This window comes from Lissotriton vulgaris, chromosome 12, assembly GCF_964263255.1.
Source record: "Lissotriton vulgaris chromosome 12, aLisVul1.2, whole genome shotgun sequence".
Lineage (NCBI taxonomy): Eukaryota > Metazoa > Chordata > Amphibia > Caudata > Salamandridae > Lissotriton > Lissotriton vulgaris.
Window position 1 is genome coordinate 485,720,416 of NC_141700.1, and position 25,122 is coordinate 485,745,537.

Here is a 25,122-nt window from a genome sequence, read left to right on the forward strand (position 1 = left end):
CGAAGGGTAAATGCTCAAGACGTGAAATAGGTGCAATGGGTCTGGAAGTCTTGACAGATAAGTTAAGGGTAATCTGGAAGGGAGTAGACAATAAGGGAATCCTGGCAGAAGTATGTAAAAAACATCCAAGTTTGATCAAAGATTGTCTAAGCACGGAGGACCCTGGGATCAACGTGGTTAAAGCGTTCTCTGAACTCTGTACCACAATTAAAGGCGAAATTTCCAGACCAGCCTCTAGCAAGGCTGAGGAATCGCCTAGATGGTTTGATGCCCCATGCTCAAAAGCAAATAGGATGCTTAGAGCTGCCTTAAAAGCTGAACCTAGGGATATACCACGGGTAAGGTTGCTCAGAGCAGAGTATAAGCGTGCTTTACGCACTAGATCAAATGATTTACTGAAAACCCACTGGGATTCCCTGGCACGATCTGCTGACCTAAAAGATACCACTGGGTTCTGGAAGGAGGTAAAGGAAATAAGATCCATCGGTTCGATTCTGACCGAAATTAACTGTAATATTACTGGTCCCACCTGGGTTGCTCATTTTGGTAAAATCTATGCAACACCAGATAGTCTTCCTCTACTGTTACCCCCCCCACACCCAATGTCTATTTCCACGTCTGAGGTATTTGATGCCATTCTTGAAAGTGCCGGGAATAAAGCGCCCGGATCTGATGGGCTCTCCATAGACCAGCTAAAATGTGAGCCAGATTTTTGGGCCCCATTGCTGTGCAATGTTTTTAATAATTTAACTGAAGGGGAGATCCCGGAAACGTGGTCACGTAGTATTATTGTTCCCATTTTTAAAAAGGGTGACAGGCTGGATCCTGGGTGTTACCGCCCAATTTCTTTAATAGATAATACTTTAAAGGTTTTGGGACGAATCTTATTTAAAAGGATTAGAACATGGACTGATGAGAATAACATCCTACATCCGAGCCAGTTCGGGTTCCGTAGTAATGTAGGAACAGTGCAACAATGCCTGAACCTGAACCTGATCATGGCAAAATATAACATTGCAAAGAAATCCCCTTTATACTTTGGTTTTATGGATCTGAGCTCGGCCTTTGATTTTGTTAACCGTTCCCGGCTTTGGTCTACCCTTCTTGAATATGGTTTAGATGACCATCTGGTACATTTTTTAGCTTTTTTACATCGTGATCTTAAAGCTTGTGTACGTGTGAATCAAATGGGTGAAGTTTCTGATGATATTAGTATTGGCAGGGGGGTCAGACAAGGGTGTGTGCTGGCCCCTCTCCTGTTTATTTTGTATATTAATAAGTTAAGCAGCACTTTGAGCACCTTAACTAGTGATGTGCCTTTTATTAATGGAGTCCCTATACCCACACTTCTCTATGCGGATGATGCGGTCCTGATGGGCCGCACTCCCAAGGCACTCCGTATTTTAATTTCAGGTTTTGTCCTTTTTATGGCCGATTTAGGCCTAACAACTAATTTTAAAAAATCATTAATTATGAGCTGTGGTCCAAAAAATCACAAAATCCCCCAGATCATCTCAGGGTCAAATGTTTTAAAAAGCACCAGCACTTTTCCCTATTTAGGGCTGCTATTCTCAAATAGTGGTACATGGCATGCACATGTTGCTTATGCCAGGAACAAGTTGGGCAAGGCTATTAATTGTGTAACCTCCTTGAGACAGCCCAACCAAGCTGATGTAATAACTCCCCTGGTCAAGATATACCAAACCCAATGTATGCCTACCGGCACTTACGGCGCTGAGGTTTGGGGTTATACAAACTGCTCCCCGATTCAAATAGAAGAGAATAGATTTTGTCGTAAGGTATTGGGGGGGTTATCCGTTCTTCAAACTATGTATGCCATAACGAATTAAATATCCCTTATATAGAGAATTTTGTGAGATCCAGGCCAGCACTTTTCTGGATAAAGATCTGGAACAATACGGCTGCTACATTGACCCGCGAAATTATTTTGGATTGTCTAAAGTGTGACAGGGGACATTATATACCATGGCTGAAAGCAGTAAAAGAGTGCCTTGCAAGTGTGGGGTTGGTTTCTCTGTTCACATCACCGAACCTAATAAACCGCTCCCATAAGACCATCATTTTAAGGGCATTGTATGACCTATACAGAGAAGAGCGTGATAGGAAGAACCTGACTAAATGCACGGTTGTAAAATATTTGGCCAATTCTGACCCACACGTCAAAAAACCTGGCCCACCGTACAGATACTTGCGCTTGCATCTTGGAAGATGGGTAAGGGGTTTACTGTTTCGTTTCCGAGACGGGAGTATAGTCAATCTATTGAACTTCCCGATGGGATACAATAAACATCTCGAAACCTTAAATTGCCCCTGTAACCCTGACATGAAGCAAAGTCTCATGCATTTCTTGTTCTTTTGTGGTTTCTATAAAAAATACACTGTACATTTTCTCATGCCCTATTGTAAGAAAAACGGATTAACTAATTTTAAATTGGCACTCCGGTCCTTTCTGGTATTGGGATCAGATGAAGTCATTTTTAGGATGAGCTGTTTTCTCAAAGCTGCTGTCAGATCGAGAATCACCCTTAATATTGATGTATAAACTATTGCACACTGCACTTTCTATTTTTGATACTCTTTTTATAATAGTTTAATAATGGTCTTAACATTGTGTTTTTAATAGTGTTTTTAAACAGTGTTTTTAAACAATATTGTATGATATTCTCTTCTTTTATAAAAGTTTACCGATTTACTACTAAGAAGGGACATATGATGGATAGCTGGGATATTGTAAATGGATTTTGATTTTGCTCGTTTGTTCTCGGATAATTCTCCAATTGTAACTATTGAATTGAATTGATTGAATGTTTTTAAAAAATGTATTGTGTTTTTGCCTGTACTTTTATGGATGTTTTTATTCCGAATAAAGATCTTTTGACTTTTGACTTGAGGACAAAAGTGCTCAAGGCTAAAATACAACCACTGCCAAAAGTTGTAAATGGAGGGACAAAGTCCACCCTGGACACAAATTAACAATTTAAAGCCTGAGCAACCATTGTAGATGTAAAGACACATAAATTCACAACTCTCCGATGGATTAAGTTTTCTCTTTTTATTCCATTTTCACAGCATACTCAGTGGTCACAGTTCTTGTTGTTAGCTGTCCAAACCTCAGGATAACCACAAGATTGCCAACACATGTTTTGTCTATCAGGCAAATCAGCCATTGCGCAGCATTTATTCTCACGAGTTCGCACATACCAAACTCGCCCCTGCACTCCTCTCACATCAGGAACTACCAGGGACACACATATCCCCCATGCATTCCTCTGGCAGGGCAGGCCAGCCTCACCACACATACACAGAGAGCGCACGCACTTTACACTGGACCACAGTGAAAAAGTGCGCAGAGGCCTAAAATTACCAACACCGGGTTACAGAAACAGGCTAGGAGAACGCAAAAAGTTTCGGGGTGAACCTGCCAAAAGGGCCAAGGCCAACAGGCACCTTTATGTATAGATTGCACTTTCCCTGTGTGCATCCGGTGCACCTTAAAACGAGTGTGCCGGGCGAAAACAAGGAAAGTGTGCTGTATTACATAGAATGGGTTGCCCCCAGTGCAGCCGCAAGCTCGTTCCTTGAAGCAACCGCTCTCTGTTTCGCTTAGGAGGTGGCAACACACCAGCACTTTTAAAGGGGATTAGAGATCCTCTTGCAGGCGGGTGTAGTGAGTGAGTGCACCTGCCTGCAAGGGGATGTCTGAGAGGTCCATAGGAACCCCTTTCCCCCACTCCAGAGGGCTGCTATCAGGGGGTGCACTGTCAGTGCACTCCCTCACAGCTTCATTGCCTCTGCGTCTGCATCTATGATGCGGTGCGGGCGCAGAGGCAAAGGGATTCCCTCATTTGCAAATGAGGAAACGGCCTCTTGAGAAAGCGCGCCTGTGTGCCAGGGCTTTCAGTATTACAGAAAGGCCGCACAAGCGTCTGCAGTCCCTTCTGTAATACCAAAGTTGACTTTGTGTAATATGGCCCCTGGTCGGTAAAAACTGCATTCGCTACATTTTAAGTGCTACATACAAGTCTAGTTATCATTATAACAGCCCTGGAGGAGGAGATCTGTCCCCTAGGAGCTCTGTACCTAGCTAGGAGTTGTTCAGTTCGCAGTGTGCGCTAGGAAAGCTACTGTAAAATAACAGTCCAGATTGAGAGGAAAGTCGCCGAGCGACCCCCATGACACGCCTACTGCCTTCATCTAGTCGCGGAGTGTCGACTAAGCAGCACTTTGGATTTTTGGGCTTCTATCTTTCTCTTCCAGTGGCACTTGCTCCAAGTTCTAGCAGTGCATAGTGGTGCTGGTTGAAAATCCATATCTGACTGAAGTTGTCAGACGTGTGCAGGCTCACTTGATGACTATCTTCTATCACAGAATATTGCACATCAGCTGTCACTGGCTCGGCCAGACATATTTATTGTTCATATTTGTGCATTTGTAGCCCAGGATTTATAGACACTTAAAAAAGAACACAAAGAAAAAACACAAGTTCAGAATTCGCATCAGGGGAGGGAGACCTTCAGATGTCTGCACAATGTGAGCTTTGGAAGATCTCTCCAAGCGGTGCTGAAGTGTGTAGAGATCTCCCACTGCCCCATGTAGATGTGAGTAGCTAATCAAATTCAGTTTTATGTATTTGCATCTGGTTACCGCTACTTTTTATTTAAATTTTAATTGAGTACCATAATGCAAAGACACGCTGCCGCTGGAGGATTCCTTCACGCCTGACAGACTTGAGATCTTGGACTTTGAGACTACAGTTTTAAAGGAGAGTGGAGTTAACCTTTCCTCCCCAACCCTAAGTAACCAAAGAAGAGCTCAGAAGGCCACACTAACAATGCTTTTGGTTACTATGTGAAGGCCGCTGCTACCATTAATAGGCAGCCCCAGGCAGGATTCCTACTTCACGGCTCCACTGCTCGCCGATTGGTCCAACTGTGGCATCACAGACCTGGAATCACTCTTCGAGGAGGGACAGCTGAAGCCGCTTGACCGCTTGATCGCGGAATATGGGCTCCCCCTGGGTCAGTTCCTAAGGTACAGACAACTGTTCGATGGATACCGGCCCCATTTCAATCTCCAAACTGGCGAGCCAGACACGCATCCAGTAATACATACTATCCTACATATGGGGGTGGGTCGCCACCTGGTCACATGGTTATACAAATCCATCCGAGAACTCTCATATGCTCCCCTGACAACCCTGCGAGCCACCTGGGAGGAGAACATAGGCCGCGCTCTACACGACTCAGAGTGGACCAAAGCGCTCGAGGCCCCTAAACGCGTCTCTAGGAACGCCCGCTTCAAAAATATTCAGTATTACATACTGCACAGGGCATATCTCACCCCAGCGCGATTACAGAAGTTCTACCCCTCCACACCATTCCTATGTCCCAGATGCTGCTCCCCTGCTGCAAATTTCCGTCATATGTTTTGGGACTGTCCCGACCTTCAACCCTTCTGGCGGGCAGTACACAACACACTACTGGAACTCACGGGCCTTACTACACTAGCCACCTGGGAGTCCAGTGCACTAGGCATCCTCCACATCTCAAAGCAGGAACCTGTCCATAGACGCTTCGTGCCCTTGGCGCTCCTATTAGCCAATAGATGTATAACCATGCGCTGGCGATCCCCAGAGGGCCCCCCCATAGCACAGTGGAAAGGGGCGGTTAGCAAATGGGCGGCAGTGGAGGAAGACGCCTTAAGAGAAGAAGAAGCCAAGGGTGCGCGTAAAATTCCCATCTCCATGGAGTGGGCCATGCTCCTTCACAGCTTCCGACAGTCCACGCAGGCGGGAGACCAGCCTGACCCTTCCCCTCCCCCCACCCGGGAAGACCGGTAGCCTTTACCTGATGTGAGCCACCCCAGGGTCGAACCCCGATAACCCCCGCGTCTTGAGCGGCCTCTCGTACGTCCGGCCACCTGACCCCCACCCTGCTGGCCGAGATACAGCAGACCCCCCCCTGCCGATCCCCCCCCCCCCTTACCCCCCCCCCCCCCCCCCTACACCCTGCTGCCGATATCTCCCTGTTTGGACCCTGCTAGCGCCTACATGCTTCCCTCCCACAGTTCCGTTACCCCTCTGTTCACTGGTCACACTATTATATGCACAGTACAGACCCAGATCCTGCGCCGCTGTGGCAAGCGAGCGCCCGCCTGTCCTTATTCACCGCCCCCACGGCGGTACCGTCCCATCGCTTCCCAGCCTGCAGGCGCCCTCACACGATTATAATGCACTGATTAACCGATGTCATGCTTATGTGTACCAGTTCTATAAAACGAGAAAATGTTGCACACATAGCTGTTCGTGGCTGAATGTTGAGGCCACGTCGGCGGATTGTTTACTCTGTACTGGTGTACCTTTTTTTCTGCAACAATAAAAACAAATTTAAATAAAAAAAATGTGAAGGCCTATTAGATAACGTTGTTGAGCTGTGCAGAGGTCCAGCGGTGAAGACTTATTGGGTCTCCTATTGACAGCTAGCACTTTACAGAGAAGCCATAAAACACAGTCAAGTTAATTGCAGAACACCAGTTTTCAAATGTGGATGGGCAAACTCTGATCCCTCAACAAACTTTACATACATACAAATACATTTAAACTAAACAGAAATAGAATTGGGAAAGAAGTGTAATATGTTTATTTGTAAAGGAAGGGCACTACTTGCAACGAGATTAGGAGTTGTAACAGACATGATGTATGCCTTTGGGGTTCGTGATCTAAAAGCAGACCATGCACTGTTTGCTGAGAGCCACGATAGGATCCTATGATAGTTACCTGAATAGATATTTAGTTTTGAGGCCAGAGCGAGGTCCTGGCAGCTTCCTCTAGAGTTAGGAAAGTGTGGGTCTTTATGATATCTTTCAGGGTCGAGTTGGGAACAGTTATTCAGTGGATCTTAAGCTGTGCAATGTCTATTTAGGTGATCCGCGACTGTTTAAACAATAAATGTTGGCTGATAAAAAAAAAATATATATATATATATACTTTTCTCCCGATGAAGAGAAAGCCCACCCTTCAATCCTTTAGGAAATTCCATTTTATTGATAGACAGCACGTGCAACTACGTTGCAAGTACTATCAATAATATGGAATTTCCTAAAGGATTGTAGTGCAGGCTTTCTGTTGATGTGGAGAAAAATAAAATGTTTGCAGTTTTTAAATGTGGTGTTTGTGGTATCACCTCTTCCCAGCATCACCAGCGATCAGGATGTACACTAGCTAATCCACAAACCAAGAGTGAAATATATATAGGAGTGCACCGTTACTAAGTGGAAGCTGAGCGTGATTATATATATATATATATATAAATATATATAATCACGCTCAGCTTCCACTTAGTAACGGTGCACTCCTAGGCGGGTGCCGGTTGCGGTAGTGGCTAAAATTCTTTGTTTTACTTAAAAGAATTACCGCACTCACGGGGGGCGTTTGTGAACTTTTATTTAAAGCAGCCTCTAAACGAATGCGTTTCGGCACAGAGCCTTCTTCGGTGTTCATGACACATCGAAAGCGACATGTTAATAAATCATTATTCACATACATAGAAGTAAAGAAGGGACAATCACCCCATAGCTAGCATGGACGCCATATTGGAGTTACTCAATGCATATTCATAGAGCACACATAAAATTAATTTGTATAATACACGATTATGTTGACGCAGAACGAACCTTTCATTAATCATTATGCTACATATTACTTAATACAGCCGTTTATCGGCATAGACTCCATGCAATGAAAAGGGGTAAAACAAAACAAAGTCTTGCCGTGGATCGGCTAATGTCCCTTCCTTCTAACACTTCCTTCATGTAATGTCCAGTGGCAGTGGACTATTTGGACCTGAGGGTGTTTGTGGATAATGGCAAGTTACACACAGCACTATTTCGTTAGCCCACTGCTGGTAACTCCACTTTGTTTTCCAGCAGCAATCATCCACCTAAGCTGATCCAAAGCATACCGTATGGCGAACTCCTTGGATTAAGGAGAAACAGCTCTAGAGAGCAGGACTTCGAGGTGGCTGCCACGGAGTGCATTGCCAGATTTAGTGTGAGAGGCTATGATCTGGGTGCCCTAGATCGGACTCTGTGTAAAGTCAGAAAGATCCCTAGGGATAAACTCCTTATGGACAAACCAAAGAGAGAATGACATCAATAAGAAAGGCAAATTTCGCATGATCACTCCTTACTCCTCAGAAGCTCATCATCTGAAAAAAATGCTCAAAAAGAATTGGCACATCCTTAAGACCGATAGTGTCATTAGAGATGACATACCAGCAAATCCACTGGTAACATTTAAGAAGGCTAGGTCCTTATAGGACATGCTGGTGAGGAGTCATCTAGAGAAAGTCACACCCAGCGTAAGCACTTTAAAAGAGATGAAGGGATTTTTCCCTTGCAGCAGGTGCAAGGTGTGCGCCGGCAGCAAGAGAGTTCTTACGTACAATTTACCAGACACAGGGAAATCCAAAAGCTAAAAATCAGAGTTCTGGAACACCTCAGAGCAATAGACAAAGCTGACGCTGCTTACCCGGTGGCACGCCACTTCGCTGAATCCCATCAATGCGACAGAAGTAAACTGCAAAGTTTTGGTTTGGATTATATTCCAATCAATGCTAGAGGTGGGGATAGGCAACGTAAATTAAGCCGCTTAGAATAATGGTATATCATAGACTTACTCACTAAATTTCCAAAGGGTTTGAACAGTGGAGAGGAGCTGATTGTATACTTGGGAAAATAGCTCTGCAGTCTTTTTGCTTCATATGAGTTCATTGTCTTGTATTGACGGAAATATGAATTTAATGATTGTTATTGGATAAAAGTGATTAGTTGTGCACTTGTATTTGTAAATAATGTATGAGTTTGAATCTTGCAAACATTACATGAAGGAAGTGTTACAAGGAAGGGACCTTAGCCTATCCACTGCGAGACTTTGTTTTATTTTACCCCTTTTCATTGCATGGAGTCTATGTCGATAAACAGCTGTATTAAGTCATATGTAGCATAATGATAAATGAAAGGATCGTTCTGCGTCAACATAATCATGTATTATACAAATGAATTTTATGTGTGCTCTATGAATATGCATTGAGTAACTCCAATATGGCGTCCATGCTAGCTATGGGGTGATTGTCCCTTCTTTACTTCTATGTATGTGAATAATGCTTTAACATGCCGCTTTCGGTGTGTCATGAACACGAAGAAGGCTCTGTGCCGAAACGCGTTTGTTTAGAGGCTGCTTGAAATAAAAGTTCACAAACGCCCCCGTGAGTGCATATGTATATATATATATATATATATATATATATATATATATATATATATATATCGTAAGATAGACCCCGTAGTCCCCGTGGTGGAGAGGGCCAAAGCTACAGGGAGCCCCCTTAGTACAGTACCCGCCTGAGAGCTCCTGACTGAGTCCAGAGGGGAGCTCCTCCATGACACTTGAAGGGGGGGTCCTTCAAATGTCGTTATACTAGTGATCTATATAGGAAGCTGGCTTAGTATATGGTACACAATAATTTAAGTTAAGCACCTTGCATTAATCCAGACAACTCTTACGGTGATTTTAGTGGCCTTTGTCAACCTTTTCAAAGCTCTCAAAGTGGTACCTGTGGAGAGCAGCCTTCAGGTTTATCTTGAAGGAGTGTTGAGCAGCTTATTTTACCAGATTAATCATTTATTGTAGGTTAAATGAGAAAGAACCACACAGTGTATATATAAAACGATGTCTGTTTATTACACAATACTCACTAACACATTGGCATACCTCCTACCTGTAGATTTAAACACAAATACACAATAATACTTCAGTTGTAAATAGGTAAGAAGGACAAAATACTGTGGTCTCCACGATGAGACCAAACCATATACTAAAAAAGTAGAATGTGAACTGCAACCGAAGTCGGGACTTGGACCATGAGACTCGGAGGAGCTGGGGACACAAGGAACCACCCAAGATAAGTACCCAGGAATTCCACGTGTGCAGACTAGAAATACAGCTGCGTGTCCAATAGAAGTCAATTTGAGGTTGCAGTTTTGAAGAAGGACCCTTCCCGGTAGAACCTGAAGAAACCCTTGGAAGACAGAAGGTTGGAGAGTGACCCCACCCGTAATTACCCCCGGAACCAGGATACCTACAACTGGGAAGCCGGGTGCATAGGTGCGATGTGACATCGGAAACCGCTGCAGACCACAATGTAGGACTTCAGGAAAGATGCCGCTGGAGAAGACTGTGCAAGAGTCGGGTGGAATCTAAGGGTGGATACTTGAAGTGAAGAACCTGCAAGCAGAGGGGACAGAGTCTATGCCACTCGGAGGGGACCAGGAGGCACGGAAGAGCCACTGATGTTGGACGGTTCAGAAGAGTTGACGGTGATCATGTCGCTGCAGCTGTGAGGACCAGGAGACGCAGAGGAAGACCAGGAGCTGTGCACATGTTCAACGCTGGAAGTTGAGAACCAGGGGGGTTGGTGTCTGGCGGAGCATCAACAAGCCTTGGCAGCTGCAAGTGGTGTGGAAAGTGAAGAAGGAGCAGTGTTGGGACCAGCAAGATTCAAGGGACTCACCACAAGCAGGAGAGTCAGAGCAGGCCCTGAGCCCTGAGCAAGCAGCAGAGCCCACTGAAGGCGAAGAATACCCTCAGGCGGACGCACAGGCCAAAGGCACAGCAGTCGCAAAAGGACATCGAGCAGCTCACCAAGAAGGAAGACCCATGGTGCAGAGAATGTGGTGAGGACGCTGTACTTGGCAGGAAGAGATGCTGGAGGCTGTATCTTCTTGTAGTCTAAAGATCTCTGGAGTGCAGAGCTAACGACAAGTCAACACAGTGCATAGGGATTTGGTCCCAGCGGTTTCAACGAGGGGTGCTGGCCTCAAAATTGCAGAGAGGACAGGTCAGGGCTTGAGTGAATTGGAGAGCCACCACCTGTGTTGCTGAGCCTTTTGAAGTCCTTGGGACATCACGAGCAGCAGACCGGTCAGCTCTGTTGCAGCGCCTGCTAATGCAGGGGAGTGACTCCTTAACTCCAAGGGAGATCACATCAGGTGTCCTTGATGCCCACAGGTCTGTTGAAGATCCTCGAAGAAACACAGACGATGAAGAAGAATTGCAGAACAGCAACACCAGGAGCAGCAGGAGTCTTCCTTGATGCATTCTCGATTCCAGTAGAAGTGCAAGTGTCCAGACGGTCGAAGAGTGATGTGGTTTCAGTCTTGAATCTTCATCACAACAAATCTGGGGACCCACACACAAGTAAGCCCTTAACTACACTAGGAAGGGGGTTCGGATGGCTCAGAGGGTCCCTCTCCGAGGAGGGGCTGGACAAAGGGGTGGATACTCCCATGTCCTTTGTCCAGTTCCGTGCCAGAGCGAGAGCCTAGGGCTCCCTTGGACTGGTTCAAACTTAAACTGGAGTATGCAAGGACGGCACAAAATTTGCCTTTAAAGCAGTCTGATGGCCCTGGCAAGCGTCTCTCCCCAGCCCAATACAATGAGGCCTGTCTGGGAGGTGTAAACCTATTTTTCAACCTTCCTCTACTTCCTCAACCTTCCTCTACTCAAGCTTGGCTCAGCAGCAGGATGGCAGAATCGTGTCTGTGGCCGGCAGCAACAGTAGCTTGCTGTCAGACCCTGAAAGGCTATACGGGGGGAGGGGTTGTTACTCCATGGGAGCCCCAAGTACATAGGATCATACTTCTAATACTGGAATCGGTGTTGGGTTATGATTCCAACATGTGTGATACCAAACATTACCAGGTTCGTTGCAGCCACTATATAGTTAAACATCTCATTAATGACTGATGCCCACTATATGTATTAAAATGGCTGACCGCATGTACAAAGCCTGGAGAATCGACTCCGGGGTTTGTAGAGGTATCCTTCTCATGCAGGGAGACCTGCACACTTGCAACCAAGCACCCTGCCTTCAGGACAGAAAGGGCTGCCATAGGAGTGACTTATATGTTTTAAGCGTAGTGACCTCAGATATAAGGAAACAATATCTGTCGTGAGAGGTTCAAGCACCAGCTCCCACAGGCTGCAATGGCAGGCCTGTAGTCACAGTTTGAGTGGTCTCTCATGGATGGCACAAAACATGCTGCAACCAATGGGAGACCCCTGGTGTCCCTTTGCCCTGTGTACCTTAGTACCATATACTAGGGACTTACAAGGGTTCACCAGTAGCCAGTTGTGGAGGTACAGAACTACTTACCATGGTCAGTAGCAAATTAGTAGTAAATTAGTATTAGTAAATTAGTAGTAAATACCATCAGGTTAATGGCGTATAGAGCTACCCTCTTCTCCTAACCCTGAAACACAAATGGGAAGATTTTTTGGCTAGCTCTAATTTTATTAGCAAGAGGCTTAATATAGATATTGAAAAGGAGGGGGGAAGGGAACACCCCTGCTTTGTTCCACTTTATATATTTATCTTTTGAGTGAGGTTCCTGTTCACCAGTATCCCGGCAGAAGGGTTCTTGTAGATTGTTTCCAGGACCCTACAAAAGGATGTCCCCAGTCCACACCTCTCTGTGGCCCTATGCAGAAAGGACCAACTCACCCAGTTGAAGGCCTTTGCTGCATGGAAGGTTATGATTACCAGTGGGAGCTCATTTTGAGTTGCGATATCGATGACCCAAAATAACTCATGAGTTAGTTCATGTATCTGCCTGCCCCTGATAAACCCCTTCTGGTCATGATGTATTAAACCCTCTATGACTTCCCCAAATCTCACAGCCAAAATCTGAGCAAAGATTTTATAGTCCGTATTCTGTAATGAGATAGGTCTATATGATTCACATAGTTCAGGGTCTTTCCCTGCTTTATGTAAAAGACAAATAGTAGCTTCCTCCAAGGATGTTGGTATTTCCTCGCCCCCAAGAAAAATCAGGTTGAACAGGCCTGTCAAAAAAGGAGCAATCTCCTCTTTGAGGGACAAAAAGAGCTCATTTGGGAGTGCGTCTTGGCCAGCCGCCTTTGCCCTTTTCAACTTTTCTATTGACCTTATTACCTCTTCAGTTGTTATTTCTGTGTTTAACCACTCCCTCTGCTCCTCTGACAAAATTGGTGTTTGCAACTCTTCAAAGTACCTTTCTACTTGTTCCTCTGAAACACCCTCCTCCTCTTCGTAAAGTGACTGAAAAAAATCCATGAATACTCCCTCTATCTCCCCTTCCTCACACTTGGGCACCCCCTGTCCTTCCACCCTAATAGAAGGATTTTTATTCTGGCTCTGCTCTGTTCTTAATTTCCAAGCCAAAAGCTTGTTGCAGCCCTCCCCATATTTATAGTGCACAAGCTTGCTTGCCTCCCACTTCCTTCTGACTATCCCCTCCAACAGACAGAATAACGCTTCCTTTTTCACCTAGATTTCCTCCTCAAGCAGGCTTATGCCCTGAACTCCTTGCCCCTGACTCCTTAATCAGCCCTTCCGGTTGTACCAACCTAGCCTCCAGGGACCCTATTTTACTTGTGGTGGGCTTATGGTTGAAAGCAGCCATACCAATCAGTCTCCCCCTTATGAGGGCCTTATATGTGTCCCATACTATTTGTGGAGCAGTACTCATATCATTTATAAGAAAATATTCTTTAGTTAACTCCTTCAGCTGCGTCCCCTCTTGATGGTCCAATAATAGGGCTCTAGCCAAAATCCATCTTGGGGTGAGGGCCCTAACACTCTCCTTAAGTTCCAAACGGACCGCTGAATGATCTGACAGGTGTGCTGGCAGGTGCTCCACCTTACTAACCACCTTGCGCGCTCCTTTGCCCACCAAAAAGTAATCAATTCTTGAGGAATGGCCATGTCACCTATTTTTAATAGCATACTTTTGGCGGCCCACTCCTTTCTCTCTCCACCCATCTTGTAGGCTAAAGTCCTGCATACAACACCTAAGAACAGATCTCATTTGGGGCAAGTTGGGCTGCATAGATGGTTTTAAAGTTGGCTATCTATCCTTCCCAGGGTCTAATAGAAGATTAAAATCACCTGCCAAAATTATGGAGGCCGTAAAATCTAGCAATTGGTTGTATAGGGATTGTAATGGTGAGGGGTCATCCAAATTCGGCCCATAATAATCAGCGATGACATATGGCTTATTTTAGCTTTAACAGGCGCCCATCTCCCCGGGGTCCGAAAAGAATTCCAATAATACCACTTTCGCTGCTTTCTTAAAAAATATGGCTACTCCCTTTACTCCACAGTTTGGAATAGTGCATATTGAGGCATCTACCCATTGTAACTATTTTATCACCTCTTCCCATTCCGATTTTAACAGATGTGTTTTTTGCAAGATGATAATCTCGCTATCTAAAGATCGCAAGTATTCTAATATCTTCTGCCTCCTCTTCCTTACCCTCAACCCATTAACATTCCAAGATAATATTCTAACCATCTTTAAATTCTAAAGTTAGTGTGTTTTAGAATCTTGCGCTCTCCCTCCATCTATAATCCCACTAAACCACAAACTTAGACATATTGTTCCTTTTTTTTTTCTTCCTATCTGCTCCCAACACCCATGTGAAAAATTGTGTATTAAAGATTTCGTGAGCACCCCACCCCGAGTCCACCTGGAGAACCCTCCCAACTTTCCTTGGGCGAAACATGTCCGCCCATTCGAGACTCTGCCTACTCTGGACCTGACTCCGGCTTATAACTTCTGTTGTGGAGCTTTTCATAAACCAGATTAAGACACATCTGCGGAGTTTCTAAAGTTGTGCATTTTATTCTGCCACATTACTTTTAGGGATGCAGGGAAACGTATTTGCGCTGTTGTCACTAATGTTTTCAGGTCCTGAATAAATTTCCCTAGCTCCCACTGGCAATCCTGGGTTGCCCTGGAAAAATCGGAGCAGACCCTAAACGACCAGTCATCTTTTTTATAGCTGCCTGTTTTTAACGCCTCAACTACAATCCTCGAAGGCCTGCTCAAGATCCAGTATCAAGCATCCAGAGTAAGGCCATTGTTCTGGCAAGTACCTTGCTACTCTAAAAAATCACCTCAAATCTAGTGAGGTGTTGTATGCAGGCATAAATCCGTTTTGATCGGCATGGACCAGGGCTGGTATCAGGAGTGCCAGTCGGTCAGTTAGGATTTTCGCTAGAATTTTGTAGTCAACATTTAGTAGCGCCAGAGCTCGATACAACACTTATTCAGTGGGGTCTCTATCTGGTTTTGACAATGAGACCAGGCACGCTTCGCGGAGCGACAGGGGTGGGTTGACACTTCTAGCGCCACAGTGTGCAGCTGTGGAGCCGAAGTTGTGGCATAGGCCTGGTAGTATTCAGCAGGTAGCCCATCAGGTCCAGGGGGTTTGCCCGTCACTAGTGCCGGGACGGCTGCACGGACCTGCTCGAGGGCAATCAGTGCATTGAGCTCCTCTCGCTGTTCAGTGGTGATCGTGGGCAACCGTATTCTGTTCAGGAAGGCATCTAGTCGCGTTGGATCATGCCGGACTGTGCGCTCATACAGTGCTACATAATGTCGCATCATCTCTGCATGGATTTCTTGCTGGGTATATACCATGTGTCCCGCTTTTGTAGGCAGAGCATGTATGGGGAGCTGAGGCTGCTCCTGACATAGTAGCCATGCCAATAACCGACTCGTTCTGTCCGACGTTGCAGGTGTACGCACAGAGTGTGTTGCATAGTTGAGACACCGAAGTCGCTCTTGTAATTCGATGTACTAGCTGCGTGCTCATCAAGTGATTGCATGCAACCCAAACTTGCCACCGCCTCTGTGTCTTAATGTACATCTTGCGTTCGACCCTGCCAGCTGCATCATTTAAGAGTTTGCAAATATTCCATGCGAGTCCCAGACTATGCACCCTGATTTTTTTTAGATTTTTTTTTTAACATCGTTTTTATTGCAGAACCAAATCTTACATACATATTACGGTTATGGGCATTTCATCGTTGCAGCAATTAAATGGAGAATTTGCTCGAGCGAATCATTTACACAGCCAATAAGCCCACAACCCGAAGACCGGGCGGCGTCAGTTCAGTGTTCGTTCTTCACAGTTGACTCCGGTTTCTTGTATTCCGTATGTAAGGATAGCAGCGGTCTGCTTTTGCATTTTCGCCCCTCCCCCTCCCCCTAATTTCCAACCCGCCCAGAACACCCAACTCCTCCCCCTTCCAATCTTCCCCCCCCGTGCCTGCGCCTATGCCTGGATTCCTAAATAGCGTATGTTCTGGTGTTTGCAAGGAGGAATGTATCATTCACTAAGAGTGTGTACCCGGTGTGCTAGTGGGATCTTCCGTTTCGGAGTCGGTATGTCCCCCCTCCTCCTTTCCCGTTCTATCGTGGAGCGCCTGTACTAGTGACTCCCATGCTGTCGCCCTTTCCAGCGCTTTTTCATCTGCAGTGAGTCTGGCTAGTTGATACCGCAGGATGCTTTCGCTCGCTGCCCATTTCAGACATTCATTATACCACCGCTGATACGTGGGCCCTCTCCTGGATTTCCAGTTCCTAGTGATTTCTCGCTTTGCTAGTATCAATCCCATGTCTATAAACTTACTTGTCGTCTTATTCTTGGGTGTGTGAGGAAACCAGTGTAGTATTCCTACCGCTTTAGTGTATTGCAACTCCCTATCCGTAGCGTTATTCAATGCCTCCCCGATCTCCAGCCAGTAGTCCCTTAGTTGGGGGCAATCCCACAGCATGTGTCCCAAATCTGCCTCGACAGTATTGCATCTAGGGCAAGCCGCTTGGCCAACTCCAAAGTATTTCCTTAGTTTCCCTGGGGTGAGGTACGCCCTATGGAGGATGTAGAAGTGTATCAACTGGAATCTGGCGTTTCTCGTGCTCTTTCTTGCTCGCCGTAGTAATTGTGCCCAGGTGGTGTCAGTGATCTCCAACTGAAGATCCAGTTCCCATTTAGCTTTTAAGGCGGTGAGTGGTTGCAGGGTTTCACGCGACATCCGGGAATAAAGGCAGGTCACTGCCTTGTAAGTACCGGCTGCCATCATTGTGTACTGACAGGCCATAGAAGTGGCGGGTTCCTGCAACCCCTCCCCCTAGTGCCCCTGCATGGCTCCGGTCACAGCAGCATGCATCAGGTAGTCCCCTCAAGGCAAATCGAATCGTTCCTGCAGGGTCTGGAACGGGAGTAATACCCTGTCCTCATATAGGTCACCCAGCATCTGTAAGCCTGCGTCTTCCCAACCCTGCAGTCTCGACCAGTCCCCGCCGTGAGGGAGTGCCGTCACCATCCCCAGCGGGATCTCCGGTGCGTACATTCGTCGAACCCCCGCTCTCCGGCGCGCTCGGTTCCAGCAAAGTCGAAACGTCTGCTCCTCCATGGATAGGTCTCTGACAAGGAGCCGTTGATGGAGGGTAATGTACGCAAGCACATGTCGTGGGGTTCCCTCGTCTCTGCCCGGTTCCTGACCCCGGTAAACCCTCGCAATCTCTTGTGTGAAGGTCTGTAATTGAGCCGCAAGGTAGTAGCACTCAGTCAGGCACCGCCATGCCCCCTTCATCCTTGGGCCGTAGTAAGGTGTCAAGCGCTATCCTACGTCTACCTGCACCCCATAAAAATGCTATCACCAGTGATCTTAACCGTCGGAAAATGGAGCTCGGTATCCACACCGGTGATGTGCGGAAGTAGTAGAGCAGCCGGGGAAGCGCTATCATCTTTAGTAGGGAGACGCGGCCCGTTACCGATAGCGGAAGAGTGGCCCAAAAGGTCATGCTTCCCTTTAGTGCATTAATGCAACGGACCACATTGCCTTCCAGCATGTCTGCTGCCGAGTGGTATATTTATACACCCAAATACTGTAAACAGCTAGGCTCCCATTTGAGTGTCCGGAGGTTGGGAGGTTGCGCCTCCCCTCTTCGCAGTGGAAATGAACAGGATTTGGTCCAGTTAACCTTCAGGCCCGACAATCTCCCGAAAATTCCGAGGAGCTGCTTTGCTCCCTCCAAGTCCTCTTCTGCATTTGCTATAAACAGCAAAAGGTCGTCCGCCTACAACGAGATGGCTTGTGGCCTACCCCTATAAACGAGGCCCTTGTAGTATCGCCCCGCCCGGGCCTCCGCCGCAAAGGGCTCCATCGCTAACGCAAACAACAGGGGAGATAGCGAACACCCCTGTCTGGTTCCACGGCCCACCTGATACTGACTCGAGATGAGAGAGACTATCCGGACTTGCGCCGTGGCCGCCGTGTACAACACCTTGGTCCAACCGATATAGTTATCACCCAGCCCGAAATGCTGCATCACCCTGTAGAGATACCCCCACTCCAGGCTATCAAACGCTTTCTCAATATCGATTGAGAACACCAGGGGTACAGGCTCTTCCGATAGTTGGTCCCCGAGGAGTCGTGTCAACCGACGGATGTTGTTGGTAGTATTCCGCGTGGGAATGAAACCTGATTGGTCCTTGTGTATAAGCTCTGTCATATGGCTCAGCAGCCTGTTGGCCAATATTTTGCTCAGGATTTTATAATCCGTCGTCAATATGGACAACGGGCGATATGAGGATAAGTTACTGCTCTCCCTGCCAGGCTTCAACAGCGGAATCATTAGAGCTTCACGCATGGATTGGGGCAGTCTCGCTCGCGACTTTGCTTCGTTATATACCGCTTGTAATTGCGGGGCTAGGAATTCCAGGTATCTACTATAAAACTCTATCGGTAGACCATCTAATCCCGGTGTTTTGTTCCGAGCCATCTGTTTCACTGCACTCCCTATTTCCCCTAGTGTGATGTTTCTGCCCAATTCATCTGCTTGTTCTTGTTCCAGTCGTGGCAACTGTAGCCCTTCTATAAAGGCATCAATTTCAGCTTCTTGGCCCTCCGACCCACTCCGATACAATCCTTCATAATATGCTCGGAATCTATCCAGGATTTCTGGTTGGGTATGGTAGACATTACCCCCCTCCTCCTCAATAGACTAGATCGGGTGGCTGCGCCTAGTCGGATTAGCAAGCCAGGCAAGCATTGTTCCCGCCTTATCGCCCTCTGCATGCGCCTTAGTCAAGTAGATTTTGTGATCAAAACTCCGCAATCGTTCCAATTCCACCGCTACTGCTTCCTTGGCTTTGCTAACTGTCTCCATATTTCTGCCAGTTAGTCTTTGGCATCTACGGGCATGGCCCCCCATGTTCAATGTGCAATGCCGCTTCTCAGAGTCACCTCCCTCAAGCTTCTACAATTTCTTCCGACGTTTGTGGTGTTACGATTGGCCCTCTAGCTCCACCAAGTTCCGAGAGGTCCGTTTCTTACCCTGTTGCCTGTTCCTAAGAGTCTGAGCCCTTGCCGGACTGACTGTGCGCTGTTCCCGATAAGTCCACCACCGCTTGAAGTGCTGCCGTCCTCTCTTCCTCCGTTTGCGACACCGTTGGTTTCCCAGTCCTTTGCCGGCGCTTCCGGAGGCGCTGCGATTTCCTAGTTGGTTGTTTCCGTTGTTCCTCCTCAGCCCTGAACTGAGCCCCATCCGTTCCTGCCTTATAGGTGTCCCACCACGCCCAGGCATCTGCCGACGTAGGGAAAAAGAGCGTCTTGTCGTCCACCACAATTCTGAGCTTGGCTGGGAAGAGGAGTGAATATTTGATGCCCTCCACACGTAGCTCCCATTTAATCGACAAGAAGCTAGCCCGAAGTTTCTGTGTCTAATACGTAAAGTCCGGGAACAGTGTCACCCTGTTGTTATCAACCTGGAAGGGGCCTGCCTCCCTGGCTCTTTGCAATAGCCAGTCCCTGTCCTTATAATGCAAAAGTTTGATCACCACAGGACGGGGTGGCAGGCCAGGGGCAGGTGGTCTGGCCGGGACCCTGTGCGCCCGCTCCAGCGAAAAGAAGGGGGAGAGCCCCTCCGGTGCCACTTCAGTTCGCAGCCAGTTTTCCAGGTAACCCACCATGTCGTCGCCCTCCATTTTCTCCGGAAGGCCCACCAGGCGGACGTTGTTGCGCCTGCTACGATTTTCAGTGTACTCCGCCCGTCGTTCCAGCGCCTGTATTCGGTCCAGAGCATCACCCAACCGACCTTCCATAGTTTTATGCACCGGGACCATCTCTTGTAGGGTGACCTCTGTACTCTTGACCCTGTCCTTTAGCTTGTCGTGATCTGCTCGCAGGAGCCCCAAGCCCGTCGCCACCTGGGCAATGTCTTGCTGCAGGGCCTCCTTCGTGGCTGAATAGCTTCCAGAATGCGGTCCTGCATTTGTTGTAGGTCCGTATGGCCTTGGTTCGCCCCATCCGCCGGTTCAGAGCTAGCAGCCCCCTCCCCTTTCCCCTTCGTCTTCCCCATCTTAGATTGTTCTTTAGACGATGAGATTTCTCCAAGGATCTGAGGACGATGGGTGGGGGTCCCCGTTAAAGCAGGGCAAAAGGTAGGTCCCACTTTCAACAGCAACTAGCGTCTCGATCAGCCGTAGGCCTCGAGCAACGGATGAGATTTCTCCAGGGATCTGAGGACGATGGGTGGGTGTCCCCGTTAAGGTAGGGCAAAAGGTAGGTCCCACTTTCAACAGCAACTAGCGTCTCGATCAGCCGTAGGCCTCGAGCGTCGGCCTCCTCCTAATGTCGCCTCTCCCGCTCGGCGCCTTCTCCACTCAATGTCCAGCTCTCAATCGGCCTCTCTATGCGTCAGCGCCGGCTGTTCCGGGTAGTCGTCCAGGACGATACAGGCTCCCCTCCAGTCTTCTCAAGGTCTGCGCCTCTTCAGGGAGTAGAGGATTCTCCAGCCCAGTCCAACACGACGTCGTGTAGGCCTCCAGCGAGCGTCAAAACTTCAAGTTGGATAGGGTCTCCCTCTCTCAGTTCGGGACTTTACTCACGAGGTCCGGCTCACCAATCGGTTTTACCACCGTCAGGGTCTCATGGTCCATCGTTAGGAAGCTTTTCTCCTCAAGCCGCTAGTCTCTACCTTCTCATGATCGCATCCAGGGACGCTCCTAAGCCCTTTGGATCTCACCTAGGCCCAGTGTGGTGCGGCGAGGACACCGGGCCTCCACCAATCTTCAGACAGGGCCTCGCTCGTGCTCGGTTCAGATATAGCATCCAGTCTATTGCGGCCCTCGCAGGTTAATGCTTGGGGAGCAGGTTATCCCAGGCCCGGGGTCCGTGTGCTCGACGTTCCCTATGTAAATTTGGGTTGTGCTCCAGGTTCAGGGCTCGGTGCAGTCTGCTCCTCTGGGCGATCAGGGGGGGAATCCACCCCTCTCCAGCCGACGCAGTGTCGCTGGGGTCCCCGCAGCCCCACTTTGTTCGCGAGGTCTTCAGCTTTCGGTTCTCGGAGTTGCCGCCATCTTAGGTGCGCCCTGGGGAAGTCCTCCACTCGTTTGTCGCCGCTTCCTTCACAAAACCAATCTCCCCATGGCGCAGGCATTCTTGCACCATGGTGCAAGGGTGCCTGCACTGGTGCATGGCAGCTGTTTCTGCGCCAGCGCAGGGGAGAGCACAGGAATGCGACATATTGTAGATATGTTGCATTCCTGTGCTCTGAAAGTTCTGCAGCGTGGTGCAGCCAGAGGGCTTGCGGTGCCGCGCTGCAGCACTTTCTTGTAGATCTGCCCCTTTGTGTTTTTTTATTTTCATGTAATTTACATAAAAAAAGGAATAATGAAAAATTGGGTCGGTAACAGAATAGTGGAGATGATAACATTGAGTTGGTAGGAGGTAAGGAGGGGTGACCCCACATCCATTCTTACCACCCTGAGAGGAGTGCAACAAACCCTCCAAGATACACCCAAGTTATAACCCCTCAAGCAACTCTCCATTACTTGTTTTACACATCTGAAAAGGTTGCGCTACTCCCGGCATCATGTTTGTTCATATCTGAAAGACTGAATTCCCGTGTTCCTGGGTACATCTAAGGAGGTGTGGTGTACACTTTTACTTTTAATAGAAGTATCAAGACAAACAAAAGAAGGTAATAGGTGGGGGAGATGACAGTGCAGCAGAGGTGAGATCTGAACATAAAGGACAAAACAACTATATAGAACAAGACGCTTAAGGAAAGGGAGATGGGGAAGGAGTGATGTATTTGTAATGGCAGAATCAATGAGAGAAGGGAAGAGTCTTGGTTAGGTAAAAGGAATAGCATGCAAAAGAGAAATGTAACAGGCTTGGGGAGAGTGGCAGGATGGAAGGGGAGAGAATGTTGTAAATAAAACAAGAGCATTGGCGTAACCCAAAATGATGGGGTCCCTCTCCGCAGAATGTGATAATGGGCCCCTTGAGTCTACCACATCTCACAGATATTCATTGGCCCTGGGCTGAATGGGAGCCCCGTGATGGGTTGGGGGCCTCCTGAAGTGTTGTGGGCCCATCTGTGCTGCAGGGGCTTGTATTGTGTCCTGGCACAAGAGGTGAGCAAGGTAAGAGGCCGGGGAGAAGAGTGGTAAATAGCAGTGCATGTAGGGCCTAGGTGGAAGCTTGAGGGACAGAAACAGTGAATTGAGGGTAGAGGTGAGAGGAAATAAAACATGAAGAGTTGAGCATGGAAGGGAGAGGTGGACATAAAGGGGGCAGAACCAGTGAACAAAGTTGAGGCTGGAGAGAAAGATGAAAGGTGAAAGGAACTGCTTGGATAGGAGAGGTAGATATAAGAGAAGCGGAGCCATCAGGAGAACTTAAGTGTCATGGAGAGGGTATGGTGAGTGTTTGATGTAAGAGGACAGGACAACCAAGAGCAGGTAAGAGGCAGGGGGAGAGAGGCAGGGGAGAGGTAGAATATAGAGAGGTAGAACCAGTGAGAGAACATTAGAGGCTGTGACGAAATGAGAGATGAAAGGTTCAGTAAGTAGGTAAAGAGGTGAGTGTAATAGAGGCAGAATTATTGAGAAAGGAAAGAGAAAGTATTAGAGATAAAGTGAAGTGTCGAGCATGGAAGGGAGATGTGGATAAAGAGAGGCAGAAACAGTGAGGCAAGGTAAGAGGCTGGGAGGTATAAGAAGAGGTGGGTGTAAAGGGGTAGACCAGCAAAAAACACTAGGAGGCTGGAGGAAGAAATGAGAAGTGAATGGCAGTACATGCATGGGACATGTAGATGTAAGAGAGGCGGAACAATCAAGAAATCTACACAGAGACGAGAGAGGAACTGGTGAGAGGTGGATGCAGAAGGCCAGAATCAGTGAGAAAGGTAAGAGGCAGGGGGAGAGACGAGGCATACATCATGGAGGAGAAACGTGGATATAAGAGGGACATAATGGGAAAGAGAAGCAACAAAGTTTGGAGAGCAGAGAGTTTGATGTTAAAGGGCACAATCCACAAAATAAGGTTTGAGGAAGAGACGAGAATAAGAGTAGAGGATGAATGGAAATAGGTGGTGTAAGTGGCAAAAAAATCAGTGAGAAACTAATTGAGTGTTCAGGAGGATGAAAATGTAAATGGGACAGAGCCAGTGAAAAAAGTCATAAGGCTGGGGGAGAGATGAGCAGTGAAGGTAGTGCATGGATAGGAGTCATGGCTATAAGAGAGACATAACCAGCAAGAGCACATATGCAGAGTGGCAAGAGAGAGAAGTGGATGGAAGAGAGAAGAACCACCAAGATATATTGAGAAGTTGCATGAAGAGCGAAAGACGAGGAGAAGGTGGATGTAAGATGTGCAGAACCAGCAAGAGAACGTTAAAGGCTTGGTGAGAGATTAGAGATGAAGATAAAATCAGGGAGGTAGAGTTTGACGTAAGAAGGGCAGAATCAGCAAGATGAGAGGGAAGGCGGAAGGGGGGAGGTGTATGTAATGGGGCAGGAACAGCAAGAGAAGATAAAAGGAAAGGGGAGAAGGAAAAGACATAGGTGTATTTAGGATGGCATAACCAACAGAGAAGATAAAGCCTGGGTGGAGAGTTGAGAGGTGAAGAGTAGGGCAGGGAAGAGAGATGTGAATGTAAGAGGGGAAGACTCGGCAAGCAAATATGAGAGGAAAGGTGGGAAGATGAGAGGTAAAGAGTAGAGCATGGAGGTATTAGGGCTAAGAGCAATGTAAGAGTGGCAGAACTCAAGAGAAAAAAATGTTGATCCCTATCAACTGTTTTCCTTATATTAGTTTATAAAATGTGTACTGCCGCTTTATGTTCATGAATGTGGTCTTTTAAAACCATACTCCTTATGTGTTGTAAGGATTTAAGCAATGGACATTGACATTCTTGCTTTTTGGAGTTAGTTTACACCTTTTAGATACATTAAATTAGCAGTCAGATTTCGGCATGTTTTACTTATTTTTGGTACCCTCAAAGTGTCGGTATGATAAAAAGTTTATTTAATTGGGGAAGATGCGGGTTTTTGTTAAAGTATTTTTCGGGCTCTGTGAAATATAGGTACATAGAGGAATGCTATGGTATGTATTAGCGTCAGGGTTTCAGTTGGTTAGGCAGAACTTGAGAGGAGGCACATTGTGTGTTTGTGATGCAACTTTATTTAATACTTGTGCTTAATCATGTCGGAGGATGGTGATGAAGTAAAATGTTGCCCACCTGTGAGAAGTTGGCCTGATATATGATGTTTCCAATTCTGGAACCACCTTGTATCAGTTCAAACAATCCCTTATGGTGTCTGGTTGTAAGTCAACCTTATTAGATAAGCTATCTTAAGGGTAGCATAGACTAAGCAGCCTTAAAGGCTTAACTCAAGAGGTCGTGTTAAGCGAGCTGTTTTACCAATCACAGTCCTGTAATATCAAATGAAAGGACACCACACAAGTATATATTATAAAAATATATGTATTTATTTCTAAATTAATCCCCAGTACTCTTTATGAGCAAAGGGGCACAAGCGTTAAATCAAAAGCACAGTATAACATACATAGTTGCACAGTTATGGATGAGGGCGGCTGGCCACTCAAACCATATATTAAAAATGTGGTATAAGAGATACCAATCGAACAGTGGTTAGGCCTAGGGAATCGCTGGGAGCAGTCGGGACAAGCAATGCTGAAGTCGGGAAAAGCCCGCGGGATTCGGGTGCAGCGCTTAAAGTGCGGCTTGCACCAATGCAAAGTCAATGGTGCGTAAAAGTTACACAAATAGAGTTTAAGGACACTTCCGCTGAACCTAGAGGAACCAAACTTTAGACACAGACCCTAAAGGTGTGTACCAGTGTGGGAACACCGGCGTTGCAATGTTACCTCACCCACAGGAAGCGGGTGCATAGGGTCG

At 47.1% G+C, this 25,122-nt stretch overlaps 1 protein-coding gene across 2 annotated transcripts in view; it reads left to right on the forward strand.

Moving 5' to 3' along the window:
* The window catches only part of MLKL (mixed lineage kinase domain like pseudokinase), a 703,954-nt gene that overhangs the window by 19,109 nt on the left and 659,723 nt on the right, over positions 1–25,122 (forward strand). The window lies entirely within an intron of this gene.